Source organism: Procambarus clarkii, chromosome 18 (assembly GCF_040958095.1).
Source record: "Procambarus clarkii isolate CNS0578487 chromosome 18, FALCON_Pclarkii_2.0, whole genome shotgun sequence".
In the NCBI taxonomy this organism is placed as follows: Eukaryota; Metazoa; Arthropoda; class Malacostraca; order Decapoda; family Cambaridae; genus Procambarus; species Procambarus clarkii.
Window position 1 is genome coordinate 34095520 of NC_091167.1, and position 13281 is coordinate 34108800.

Consider the following 13281-nt stretch of genomic DNA (forward strand, 5'->3'; position numbering starts at 1 on the left):
CCTTATATACATTTATCTAATAATTTAATATATACCCTAATTATTGCTTTCGACCTAAGCTCTCAACATTACCTTCATTAACTGCATAGTCTTTCTTTTTTGTGCATAAGTAACATCAGTTACTTGGGTCTCCAAGGATTTCTGCTGAGGCAGCAGAGTTTGTAATTACCTAAGAGGAGTGTAATTAGGCAACAGGCGCCTCATCATTCCCTTGATACGAGGCTGCCCGAGCTAAGTGAATTACACAGAGGCGCCATCATGCCATTCCGCTGGGGATTCGCACCTCCAGATCGGCAAAATGTGTGTGTGGAGGGTGGAAGGAAGGTCGACCCGGGTGGTGGTGTTGTGTAGCACCCGCTGGAGACCCACTTTGTCAGTCACAACACATCTCGGACCCCTCCTGTCATCCAGCTAGCTAGGCTTCTAGCCAATTCTGCTATCCAATTTTTCCGGCTACCCTTTCTTCTAGCCAATAACCTTCCAGTCACCTTTCTTTTTAGCTAATAACCTTCCAGCCACCTTTCCTTCTAGCCAATAACCTTCCAGCTACCCTTCCTTCTAGCCAATAACCTTCCAGCTACCCTTCCTTCTAGCCAATAACTTTCCAGCTACCCTTCCTTCTAGCCAATAACCTTCCAGCTACCCTTCCTTCTAGCCAATAACCTTCCAGTCACCTTTCCTTCTAGCCAATAACCTTCCAGCTACCCTTCCTTCTAGCCAATAACCTTCCAGCTACCCTTCCTTCTAGCCAATAACCTTCCAGCTACCCTTCCTTCTAGCCAATAACCTTCCAGCCACCCAGACATCTTTGCCATATGCATCTTATGTTCTTATTAAAACATTAACATCAAATGTTGACGCTCAATATGCCAATTCTTCAAGATTCATCAAGATGATAGCTGGTTGTGGGGTTAGTATCTTAGATATCATCTCTGCCATGTTCTATGTAAAGGGAGATATCTTCTCTAAACATACATATAGTGGTTCCTCCCCCCCCCCCCTGTCAACGAGTGAGGATGCATCATGCGATACATTATACAATAGATAAACAACCACGTCCATAGACTCATTAACACAAGCACCACCACCATAGATGCACTAACATAAAAGCTCTACCATAAACGCATTGACATAAGCTCTACGCCTTCCTTACACATTTCGTCGATAATTTCTTGGCTACCTCGGTATGCTCAGTAATATTTAAGTCACGCTGCAGTAACTTATTGTCATTTCCTGGTCGGAACTTCTATGCAACAGCTCATCAGCAGAGCTCACACTGTGGTCGTTCTTCGTGTCTCACAGCCAAGCAGCCCCTTCCTCAGCGACAACGGCTGTGGCAAATATAACGTCCAATTTCATCAGTCGCTTTTGTCATCTGACTTGGTCACCAGCAACAGTATAGTGACAGGGTGCAGGATAAACAGAAGCTCCCCTATGACTCTGTAATATCCCCATTGGCCAAACTATTATGTATTAACGACAAGACCTACCATTAATGTATGATGACTTACTTTAAATATGTAGCTCTTGTAATAGCACTTTCTCTGTAACTAGCTGACATTGTATCTATAAGGTGTGAAGGATTGAAGAAATTGTTTATGTAATAATCTAAGATGAGGTCTGATAAAGACCTTTTGTGCCCTCTGTAATGCTTTTGCGCTACCGCTCACAGGATGAGTATGGGGTGCACAATAAACTAGCCGCCTTCGGCGGCAACAATCAAAATCAAATCTACTGCCCGACGTGGTCACCAGCAACAGTATAGTGACAGAGGTGCAGGCCAGAGAGACACATGTTTCATCACGGTGCATAAACCCCATGTTATTGTACCAGATATGACGGCAGTTTGCTGCAACTTTTAATCCAACAGTGAAATTACGAGAACAGTGCTTGTAGGTTAACAGTGATTCGCAATTACCAATCATAATATTATAAAAATCAAACTGACACTCACAAATGTTGAGAAACAACATATTGCGGGATTGAAGGTAATGTGTAACATGTGTTACTCCTACACAACTCCAACTTTGCCATGGATTGGCTAAAAGTAAAAATATTTCACAGCTTGTCAAGCCGATTGATTCTCTAGTACACACCTGCAAAATAATGATTTTCAGGTACCAAGCAATTTGTATTGCCACAGAGCCCATCGTTAAAACATTGTCTAAATGCTCATTAATCCAACAGAAGTAGTTAATTTTACCGTATTTTGGGACCAAAAACTCTTTTTATAATATATAAATATAATATATATATATATATATATATATATATATATATATATATATATATATATATATATATATATATATATATATATATATATATATATATATATATATATATATATATATGCGAACAAGCCTGAATGGTCCCCAGGACATATGCGACTGAAAACTCACACCCCAGAAGTGACTCGAACCCATACTCCCAGGAGCAACGCAACTGGTAACTACAGGGCGCCTTAATCCGCTTGACCATCACGGCCGGACAAAAAGAAGTGGTAGCCGAAGCTATTTGAACCACTTCCCCGCCGGCAACTCGGATGGTAATCTTGGGCATAGCATTTCACCAAATCACCTCATTCTTTGGGGCACACGTGAGGAACACAAATGCGAACAAGCCTGAATGGTCCCCAGGACCATTCGGCTACCACTTCCTTTTGTCCGGCCGTGATGGTCAAGCGGATTAAGGCGCCCTGTAGTTACCAGTTGCGTTGCTCCTGGGAGTATGGGTTCGAGTCACTTCTGGGGTGTGAGTTTTCAGTCATATATATATATATATATATATATATATATATATATATATATATATATATATATATATATATACATATATATATATATATATATATATATATATATATATATATATATATATATATATATATATATATATATATAATGTGTGCGCGAGCGTGTGGGATAACCACACTTAAAATTAACAGACTGCTTCATTGTGGTTATTCCTCATACTTAGATCAGTGTTTATCAGAGATAGGCGACCCGGGATAACACCCACGGTCGTCCTATAACCTCATAACAATAGCCCTAATAGCATAACCACATCTGGTCATACTATTTATATTTTGTTGTACTGGTATCGTTGCAATTTTTCCGACACATCCATGTGCATGATTGCAGATGAAAGCAATTTCTCAAATTTTACTGCATGATAGAAAACAATAATTGATATGCATGCATTGTCAATATTTGCATTGGCTAAAAAACTGAATATGCTCAGTATCCTATTTGCTTAATTCTGCAGATTGCAATGTGGCAGCGGATTGCCATGTTGAAATTTGTTAGTCCACTTTCACCATCAATCAAAATCGGACCTCATTCGGCGTACAGATTTACCAATGCTGAGTTACACTCGTTATGGCACGCGAATTACCAGCAATGTCGGAAATGGACTGAAATATTTTCGCGAACAAAAGGCTTTGTTTGTAACGTTGCTCTCTGGGCTGGAGTATGTGGTTACATGTTTTCCTTCGTCCATCTTACTGTACTTGTGTAACTGTGGCTGCGGGGTTGGGGTTCAGCTCCTAGAACCCGACTTTACCGATACCGGTAGACTGGTGCAATGTAGATTGATTGATGAAGATTAAGCCACCCAAAAGGTGGCACGGGCATGAATAGCCCGTAAGTGGTAGCCCTTTTGAGCCATTACCAGTATCAAGAGCTGATACTGGAGATCTGTGGAGGTGCGACTGCATCCTGCGTCACGGGAGATGTCTCCCGACGGTGCAATGTACCCCGATTCATTTTTTAATATTATGGGGTTAGTTCCTATACCAAGGGCACGTTTGCCCATTCACAGTGCTGGGGATTGAAGTTTTCATGGGTCTGTAGTCACTATAGCAGACTGAGAGGGATAGGAAGGAATTCAATCCTGTCATTAAATTATAAGGTGTGCAGATTAGGCGAAATTGTATATGTAAAAGTTCCCACTCAGGTCTGATTAAAACCTTTTGTGCCCTCTTGAATTCTTTCCCTACCACTCACAAGTTGAGTATGGTGTATGCAATAAACTAGTCATCACCGGCGGTAACAATCAAATCACCATTCACGAGTTTGAAGTCAATACCTAGAATTGAGAGGAAGAAGAAGGTATTTCTCCATCATTTCGACGGATATTTGTCGTGACAGATCGTTTGACGACAAACTGATGGTGAATTACCATCAACAAAATCAATCTCCCACCATCAGTTTGACGACAAACTGATGGTGGGGAGATTATTATATTTGTCAATCATTCTAAGCCGACGGGCTCGCGATTTTCCAACCCAAGTTTGAAATTGAAATTGAAATAAGTTTATTGAGGTATAAATACACACAAAGGGGGTGAGGTAACCCAAGCTATTCTCAACCCGTAACCCAAGTTTGAGACTGATGATCATAGTAAATGATAAACCCAGTTTGAACAACACCGTCTCGTTATCGTATCTTGCTTGAAGTAGTGTGTGTGTGTGTGTGTGTGTGTGTGTGTGTGTGTGTGTGTGTGTGTGTGTGTGTGTGTGTGTGTGTGTGTGTGTGTGTGTGTGTGTGTGTATGTGTGTGTGTGTGTGTGTGTAGAGTCCGCCTCCACTCATCATTCGTTCCACTTGGTTATCATTCATGATGAGTAGGTACTTCTTTACTTCCGTTGACGCACCTAGGTCTTTAGTTTCCACAGTTTCCACTCGTAGCCTCTCGTTCACCCGCGTCTCTACTTTTCACTCATGCCCTCTCCTTCACCTAGGTCTTTAATTTCCCCCTCGTGGTCTCTTGTTCAGCTGGTTCTATAGTTTCCGTGCTTTGACAACCCGGAGGATAGTTAAGAGTGGCTTGTGAAGACTCCCCTGAACAAAGGATTCAGGAATGACTAAGAGTGACTTAACATATATGGACCGTGTAGTCCTGTTGGGTTACAGAGCCTATGTCCTCCGGTTTGATTCCTCCTGTTATGAAGCTGAGCTGAGACTATAGCCTTAAAGAGATGATTGATCTCTCGGTGTTTTGTTGCACTTAAGCTTATTTTTTCGTCTTTGTTTATTTTGCAAATTCCCTTGATAACATTTGGATGTTGTTATCACGTGAGCACGCAATTGGGCGCTTGTAAAAGGTCAATTTCCCATTTTATATATCACACACATTGCACCCATAATACAATAGTTGTTTTTACACGACCAAATGATGTGGACTCTTTGAACCTCATTTTTATCGTAGCGATAGCACATTTCTCACACAAATGGACCAGAAACCATGCATTATCAACATTGTGTGTGTGTGTGTGTGTCCCAAACACATTAGATCACATGCATTATTATGGATGCATTAGTGGTTCGGTGGGCAAGAGTGCTTTCTACTGTTGTCCTGAGACCGAGATAAGTAGGTTCAAATCCCTTACAGAACATTGGAATATTCGATGAGTTAGGTTCGTGTCTCAGTTGTTCTTCTGAATTTTAAAAATCTCTTTAATTCCGAACATGTAACAGGTCATTGCTTCTCAGGTTTTCCATAAGGGTCGTGTTTTTTTTTTGCCTGTGTGTGATCACAGGCTTATGATCCAGTTAAGTGAATCTGGATTTTTGGAGACGTGTGCTAGTCTTTTGAGAGAGAGAGAGAGAGAGAGAGAGAGAGAGAGAGAAAGGGAGTGAATAAATGAATAAATAACCTTGATTAATGAATAAAGGCTATTCCTACTGATGCATATGACAAGGCTCATGAAATTAATGGGCCTCTCGGAGTAGGTTTCAACTGAGCTGAGGCAGGATAACAGCTCTTGCTTACAGTTTCACTAGGTATGTCATTTGACAGCTTTAATGAACCCTAGTCTTAAGTTAAATAAAACAAATCTAACAATAACTTTAGAGAGCAGGGTTGTGAAATATGGCGGTATATGCCTAAAAAAATTAAATATGGAGAAAATTCTGTTTTATCACTCAAATAATTTAATTTACTATTTTTTATTTTTAAGAATACTGAATATATATTTATTTTGGTTTGAGGCTGTTAATATAAAAAATAATAGGGCTTCTGAAAGAAAATTTGAATTCTGCTTAATAACTGTTCTCTTTAAATCTTGTATTTTTTTATGGAGCGGTAAAAACTCCTCCTGTATTTCCTGTAATTCTTATCCCTCTCCCCCCACACCCTTTAGTTACGAAATAGTGAAAACTGGTTAGGTAGAGAAGCAGAGAAGGAAAACGGCAACTGCCTGACAGTATACAGAGGGTTATTTATTCTCCCAAGAGACGTTTGATTTAGGAAAAGTGGATTAATATATTAGAGAATGAATGAATGACCTCTCTGAGGGAACTGGGGAAAACTGAATGTATACAGATAAAGAAATTACACCTAGTAGAAATGGTATAGAAATATTTCCACATTGAAACATAATAGGGAAAGCACCAAGCCATTATGACTATACAGCACTGAGGAAAAGCTCAAGTTCAGCGGTCGGAGGCTGCCTAGTGCCTCTAGGAAGAGCGACTGTACATGAGGCTACCCAGAGCGCTAGCCTGAGTCACCGTACCAAATCTCATTCAAATGAAAAGAATGTCTATGTGCATATAATTGAGAGGCGGGGAACTATAGTGGTTTCGCACTGGTCAAGTTAGCTAATAGTGTTAACTGGCTTTGACATAAGAATGTCCTTCACACAAACTGATTTTCGTCATACTCTTTCTCTCTCTCTCTGTATGTCTGCTTCCATGTATTTTATATATATTAAAAACTGTAATTAATACATGAAATTTTTTTTGACATAAAATAACGTAAGCATTTTTAGTTGCCATAATTTGGAGTGAAGGGAGCTGAAAATTGGATTTTGATTCTAATAGTCTCACAACAAAAGACTAACAATTTCATACTAACAAAATTACATAAAAATATTTAGATTACAGAGAAATAAAGTAGGAATTCCTATTAACGAAACTTTGGCTATGTGCGCCTACCACTACCACCCTTCCCTCCAATGGGAATATTAGTATTCAAACTTTTTTATTCTCATGATTTTGAACAATAAATTTAGATCACGGAAGAATTCCGATAACAAATCAACCAGCTAGACTTTCGTTCTTTTTTAACATACATAAATACGTATTTCCGTGACTGGTGCTACACACAACATCGCTCCTGTGCCAGGTAAGTCCACTACGGGCTCACCATAGTCCGTGCTACTAGGAACTTTTGTTCCCAGTAGCTAAATCTAAAACAACAACAGAATAACCTCTTGGGTGGTTTAATCTTCATCAATCATCAATCGTCCCAGTCCTGGAGAACTGCTAACGTAAGCTCAGATCGTCTACAGATCGAAGCTTTACTATGACGGCCGGTTTGTTAAATGCTGAATGACGAATTAATCATATTACATTACTATGATTTATTCAGTGAACGTCACTCCTACAAATATTTTCCATTATATACAAATAATATAAAAAGCAAATTGAAATAAATAAAATATGCTTTCCATAAAGAGACGCTCAATACAAATGAATTTTTGCATACAAATTGCCACTAGTCCAGACCAGGTTATATAGCAATAATAATTGGAAAACATTGCATGGCGTAAAATGAACATGTTCCTTCGGGAATACTGCTCAGAGTGATTAATACAAATTGGAAACAACCGGCATTCCCATAATTTTGGGACCCCCCCCCTCCCACCACCCCAACACACACACACACACACACACACACACACACACACACACACACACACACACACACACACACACACACACACACACACACACACAGAAATGTATGCGCATATGATCACAATCTACAAAATTCTCAGGGGAATTGACAGGGTGGACAAAGATAAACTATTCAGCACTGGTGGTACACGCACAAGTGGACACAGGTGGACACTTAGTACCCAAATGAGCCACAGGGACGTTAGAAAGAATTTTTTCAGTGTCAGAGTAGTTAACAAATGGAATGCATTAGGCAGTGATGTGGTGGAGGCTGACGCGATACACAGTTTCAAATGTAAATATGATAGATTCCAATAGGATCAGGAACCTGTATATCAATTTATGGACGGTTGAGAGGCGCGATCAAAGAGCCGAAGCTCAACCCCTGCAAGCACTACTAGGTGAGCACACGGCCCAGCGGACAGAGTTCAGGATTCGCCGTCCACGGACCTGGGTTCGATTCCCGACCGAGACAGAAACAAATGTGAAGAATATGTTTCATGTGATACCTGTGTTCTCCTGGCTGTACCTAGGAGTTAGTCAGCTGTTACAGGTCACATATTTGAGGTGTGTGTGTGTGTGTGTGTGTGTGTGTGTGTGTGTGTGTGTGTGTGTGTGTGTGTGTGTGTGTGTGTGTGTGTGTGTGTGTGTGTGTGCTCACCTAGTTGTGCTTGCGGGGGTTGAACTCTGGCTCTTTGGGCCCGCCTCTCAACTGTCAATCAATTAACTGATTTTTTTTCACACAGAGATTGTGTGTATGTGTGTTAAAAATATGTAGTAGATATGATAGAGAAAAATTGGTCGCGAGTTAACTCTGCCTCTGCTTAAAAAGGCGGGGTCCAAGAGTTAACTCCTGAGGCATAAATAGTAAGATTGAGAGGAGAAGAAATTTAACTTTTATGAATAATGTGCAAACATGCGGTACGAATGAAATTATCAGAAGAAATAACTCAAGCGCTTTCGTGTAATTTAACACATGTACTGTATATATATTGAACTCTGACTTTATTTTTTTAACTTGTTTTAAATAACTCCATGAAATTCTATTAAGCCACATATGGATACATACACAAGCAATATCCTGAAATGCAATTGCACAGAACAATGCAATAACAGTCATGCTTGTATTGGCCGCGGAAATATAGACGTGTTCAACTAGCTCTGCTCAAAATCACATATCTTTAATCTTCCAAATTACAACGCTGTAAAATATTACATGTGTTGAAGCTATTGGTCCATACCTGGACCAATACTTTTGTTTACAAGTTGAGTGCATAGTTAGATCAATGCATCAGTTTACATGTTACATAGTTGGACCAACTATTTAAAAATCCGGTCGAAGAGGCATTAAACATGTTCGCTCTTACATGGACAATGATTACTAGAGAGTCAGTATGGTATAGTCAGTCACTGTAGGGAATAATCGGTTACTAGAGGCTAGAACCGGTCACCATATAATACAAGCTTTCGCTGTAACGTACAATCTGTAACTGTAAGTCAGAGGTGGACATTGTAGTAGGGTATAAGCGGAGAATGTAGAATACAAGCTTCCACTACATGGGACAGACAGACACTGTAAAGTAACTGCAGTCACTGTAGGGCACAACATAAATGTTCCTATTTTTATAACTGATTTGAAATTATCCCATCTTTCAGGGGAAGTGACAGTAGGATTATGTCCTAATATTCCCCATCCCTACTGTTACATTGACCTTAAGTACCGACCTCGCAGATAAACTGTTGCACAAGTTGACTGTAAATAGTTTGCAATTGCAAAACAAGTGGAAGACGGGATTGAGAGGAAAGACAAATACAGAGCTTACAGAAGCGACCAAAAGAGGAATTAAAGATTGAGTTATGAAGGGTAATTAATGACGTTTAAGGAATCCTTCATATGTTGGTAATTGTATTCAAGGAACTGTTGGCTAGATATCCTCAATGTGTTGTGAAAGAATGATATAATTATAATACTATTAGGCTTCTTTTCTTATCGTAATGAGAATACAAGTGAACTAAGTCATTATTTAGGTTTTGTTTATTTAAACTTGAGAGTGTCACCATGTCTCATCAATGGTATCTCTAGAAATTTGTAGTCTTATTTTAAAGGTGGAAATGCTGTGTGGTGAGTCGATTAAGAGATCAACACAGCGAAACATTTCCTCAGTGCTGGAGATAATGTTGGATATTTGCCCCCTTTTCAAGTTATTCCATAATAAGATTGGTATCCATAGGATAAATTAGAAACCCCACAAACCAAACTACTGGTATACTTAAGAACAGAACAAAAATGAATTGTTATGAACGCACAGGTCAGCAAAACCGTTACAAAGTAGAGGAAGGCTATTGTCGGAAGAATGTATTTTTCTTTCAGAAATTTCAAGTCCTTTTAATTGGAAGCTTAACAACGATCAAAGTGAGAAAATATCTGGAGAAGGACGGGAATCGAACCTGCGGGTTGGGTAACCCAGACGCGCGCTTTAACCCATAAACCGCGATATGCTAAATCTTTAATATCAAAATCCAAGGATTAAGGTTCGCCTCTGGGGTTGCCCAGGACGCTGGCGTCCTGTTCCAAAGATTACATCATGGATATATCATGCTAACTAGCTACACATTCTTCACCTTCATGTCGCTTGTTCTGTGTAACTAATCCCACCGTTACCTTGGCCTTTGTTTTCCTTGATAATGTGTTGAATCACGAAAACTTTGGTAATTTTCACTTCAGTTTTTCCAAATTTTTTTCAATGGCCAATAGGCCTTCTGCAGTTACCTCCATTCTTATGTTTCTAAAACCTGTCTCTCTCTGAATCGATATAGCTCTGATGTCATAAGACCACGAGATAATCTTTGGAACAGGGAAGTGGAATCGAAGCCGTTTCACTGGTCACTCCAGACCAGGTTCGACTCTACCGTCCTGCTCATCAATTTTTTTTCCTTGCGCTTTTGTGATAAAATTGTGTATTCATAAGAACACAAGAATAAAGGCAGCTGCAGAAGGCTTATTAGCCAATATGACGTAGTTCCTATTTAAAAACGTTAATATACCTTGTGCAGTTTCTTTAATTCTTATGTTATACAATTTAACCTAATATGGCTTTATTGAAGATCCACAGGGCCGGCTGCTTCAGTAATGCCTACAATCTACTTAATTGGGGTTTTCTCTACAACGGTTCCATATTATTACAAGAAAACATTAAACATGCTTAGAAAATAATTACCGATCACTAACAAATATTTGTAAGGAAATAGCTATAGACAATAAATACAAATTATTATAGCTTATGACTTGTGATAATGAATTTGAACATTTCCTGAAACAATTTAATTAGATGTGCAAACTTTTGTATGATCTCATACTTAAATGTTTGTATTAATTAAAAAAAGCATATAAATCCGTAGGAGCCGTGATGAAGGTTCGAACCTATGCGGTGGGTGTTCCCACGGACACGCCCTAGCCACTAGACCACGACATGGTCAAAAGGGTTGCAACCTGGAGGTTGTAAAAGGAACCGCACAGGTTCGAACCCTCATCACGGCTCCTACGGATTTTCTCAGTGAAGCAGTCACGTTAGTGTGATTACTCTCTGTGACTCGGCTCGCACAGAATGTGTGAGTTAACTGTTAGCTTAACAAAAATAACAAAATAAACTCAGGGGGATGAGCTGTAATGAGTCGAATGATTTGCTTATGAGATGAGTTATGATGAGTCGAATAAGTAGCTCAGGGGATGAATTATAATGAGTAATGATTAACTCAGGGGATGAAGTATAATGAGTCAAATATTAAGACGGTGGATGAGTTATAACGAGTCGAATGATTCTGGTTAGCTATAGTCGCTGGTGTAGGGTGTCCCAGACCCCCTGGTGTAGGGTGTCCCCGACCCACTGGTGTAGGGTGTCCCCGACTCACTGGTGTAGGGTGTCCCCCGACCCACTGGTGTAGGGTGTCCCCGACCCACTGGTGTAGGGTGTCCCCGACCCCCTAGTGTAGGGTGTTCCCGACCCCCTGGTGTAGGGTGTCCCCGACCCACTGGTGTAGGGTGTCCCCGACCCCCTGGTGTAGGGTGTCCCCCGACCCCCTGGTGTAGGGTGTCCCCGACCCACTGGTGTAGGGTGCCCCCGACCCCCTAGTGTAGGGTGTCCCCGACCCACTGTGGTAGGGTGTCCCCCGACCCACTGGTGTAGGGTGTCCCCGACCCACTGGTGTAGGATGTCCCCCGACCCCCTAGTATAGGGTGTCCCCAGACCCCTTGGTGTAAGGTGTCCCCGACCCCCTGGTATAGGGTGTACCCTCCATATGTCTCAGCCGCACGACATTTCAATTTCATAGTTCTCATGATAATGTGTCTTACTTGGGGTCGTAATCTTTCCCATTCATTTCCGCTCTTACTCGGCGCGGGTATTATGCCTACTCCAGCTACTCTCGTTCTTACTTCACGTAGGCTGGAGAACTTGTATTGTTTCCATTTGCTCGCTGTGTCTTTGAGTGTAATTACCTAAGTGTAGTTCTGTATCCTGTAACTAAGTGTAAGTTACAGGATGAGAGCTACGCTCGTGGTGTCCCGTCTTCCCAGTAGACGTGTATTCACCTAGTTGTGCTTGTGGGGGTTGAGCTCTGCTCTTTCGGCCCGGCCTCTCAACTGTCAGTCAATGTTTGTGTGTATGTGTGTGTGTGTGTATGTATTTAGTAATTGGGCCTGTAGAATCGAGCTATTAACTCTTGGACCCCGCCTTTCTAACCAATATATTTTTCCTGTATTATATATCAACTACATATATTTATTTCTAACGCACATACACACACACACACACACACACACACACACACACACACACACACACACACACACACACACACACACACACACACACACACACACACACACACACATCTTCAAGAAGCACCCCGTAGCAGCTGTCTAACTCCCAGGTACCTATTTACTAGGTCTATAGTAAGCTTCAGGAGACAGGTTAAAGGTGATATCAACTCCTAGATCTTTCTCTCTGTCCGTTTCATGAAGTACTATATCTCCTATTCTGTATCCTGCGTCTGGCCTCCTGTTTCCACCGCCTAGTTTCATTACTTTGCATTTACTCGGGTTGAACTTTAGCAACCATTTGTTGAACCATTCATTCAGTCTGTCTAGGTCATCTTGGAGCCTCCTACTATCATCCTCCGTTTCAATCCTCCTCATAATTTGTGTGTGTGTGTGTGTGTGTGTGTGTGTGTGTGTGTGTGTGTGTGTGTAAGGTAGTGGAGAGAGTGTCAGACATACACACGGATGTAATATTTCCCGAGACAAGGTCACGCAGGAAAAATTCTGTGTCGTATATTTCAGAAATTTCAGGACCGGTTGACGGTCACCTAAAAGAAAGAGGAAACAGTAAGGAGAAGAGAAGAGCCAATCAGAAGACTCATGCCATTTGGTGTGACGTCACTACCTAGCAGACCAATCAGCACTCCCGAAGGGGAGGGACAAATGGCTCGGCAACCCGTCTTCATTGTCAAAAATGAATCGTATGGTATGACACTTTATTAACCATTGATCATCTAAGACTTATAGTGTTTTCATTATACTCTGGTATGCGTACTTGCGT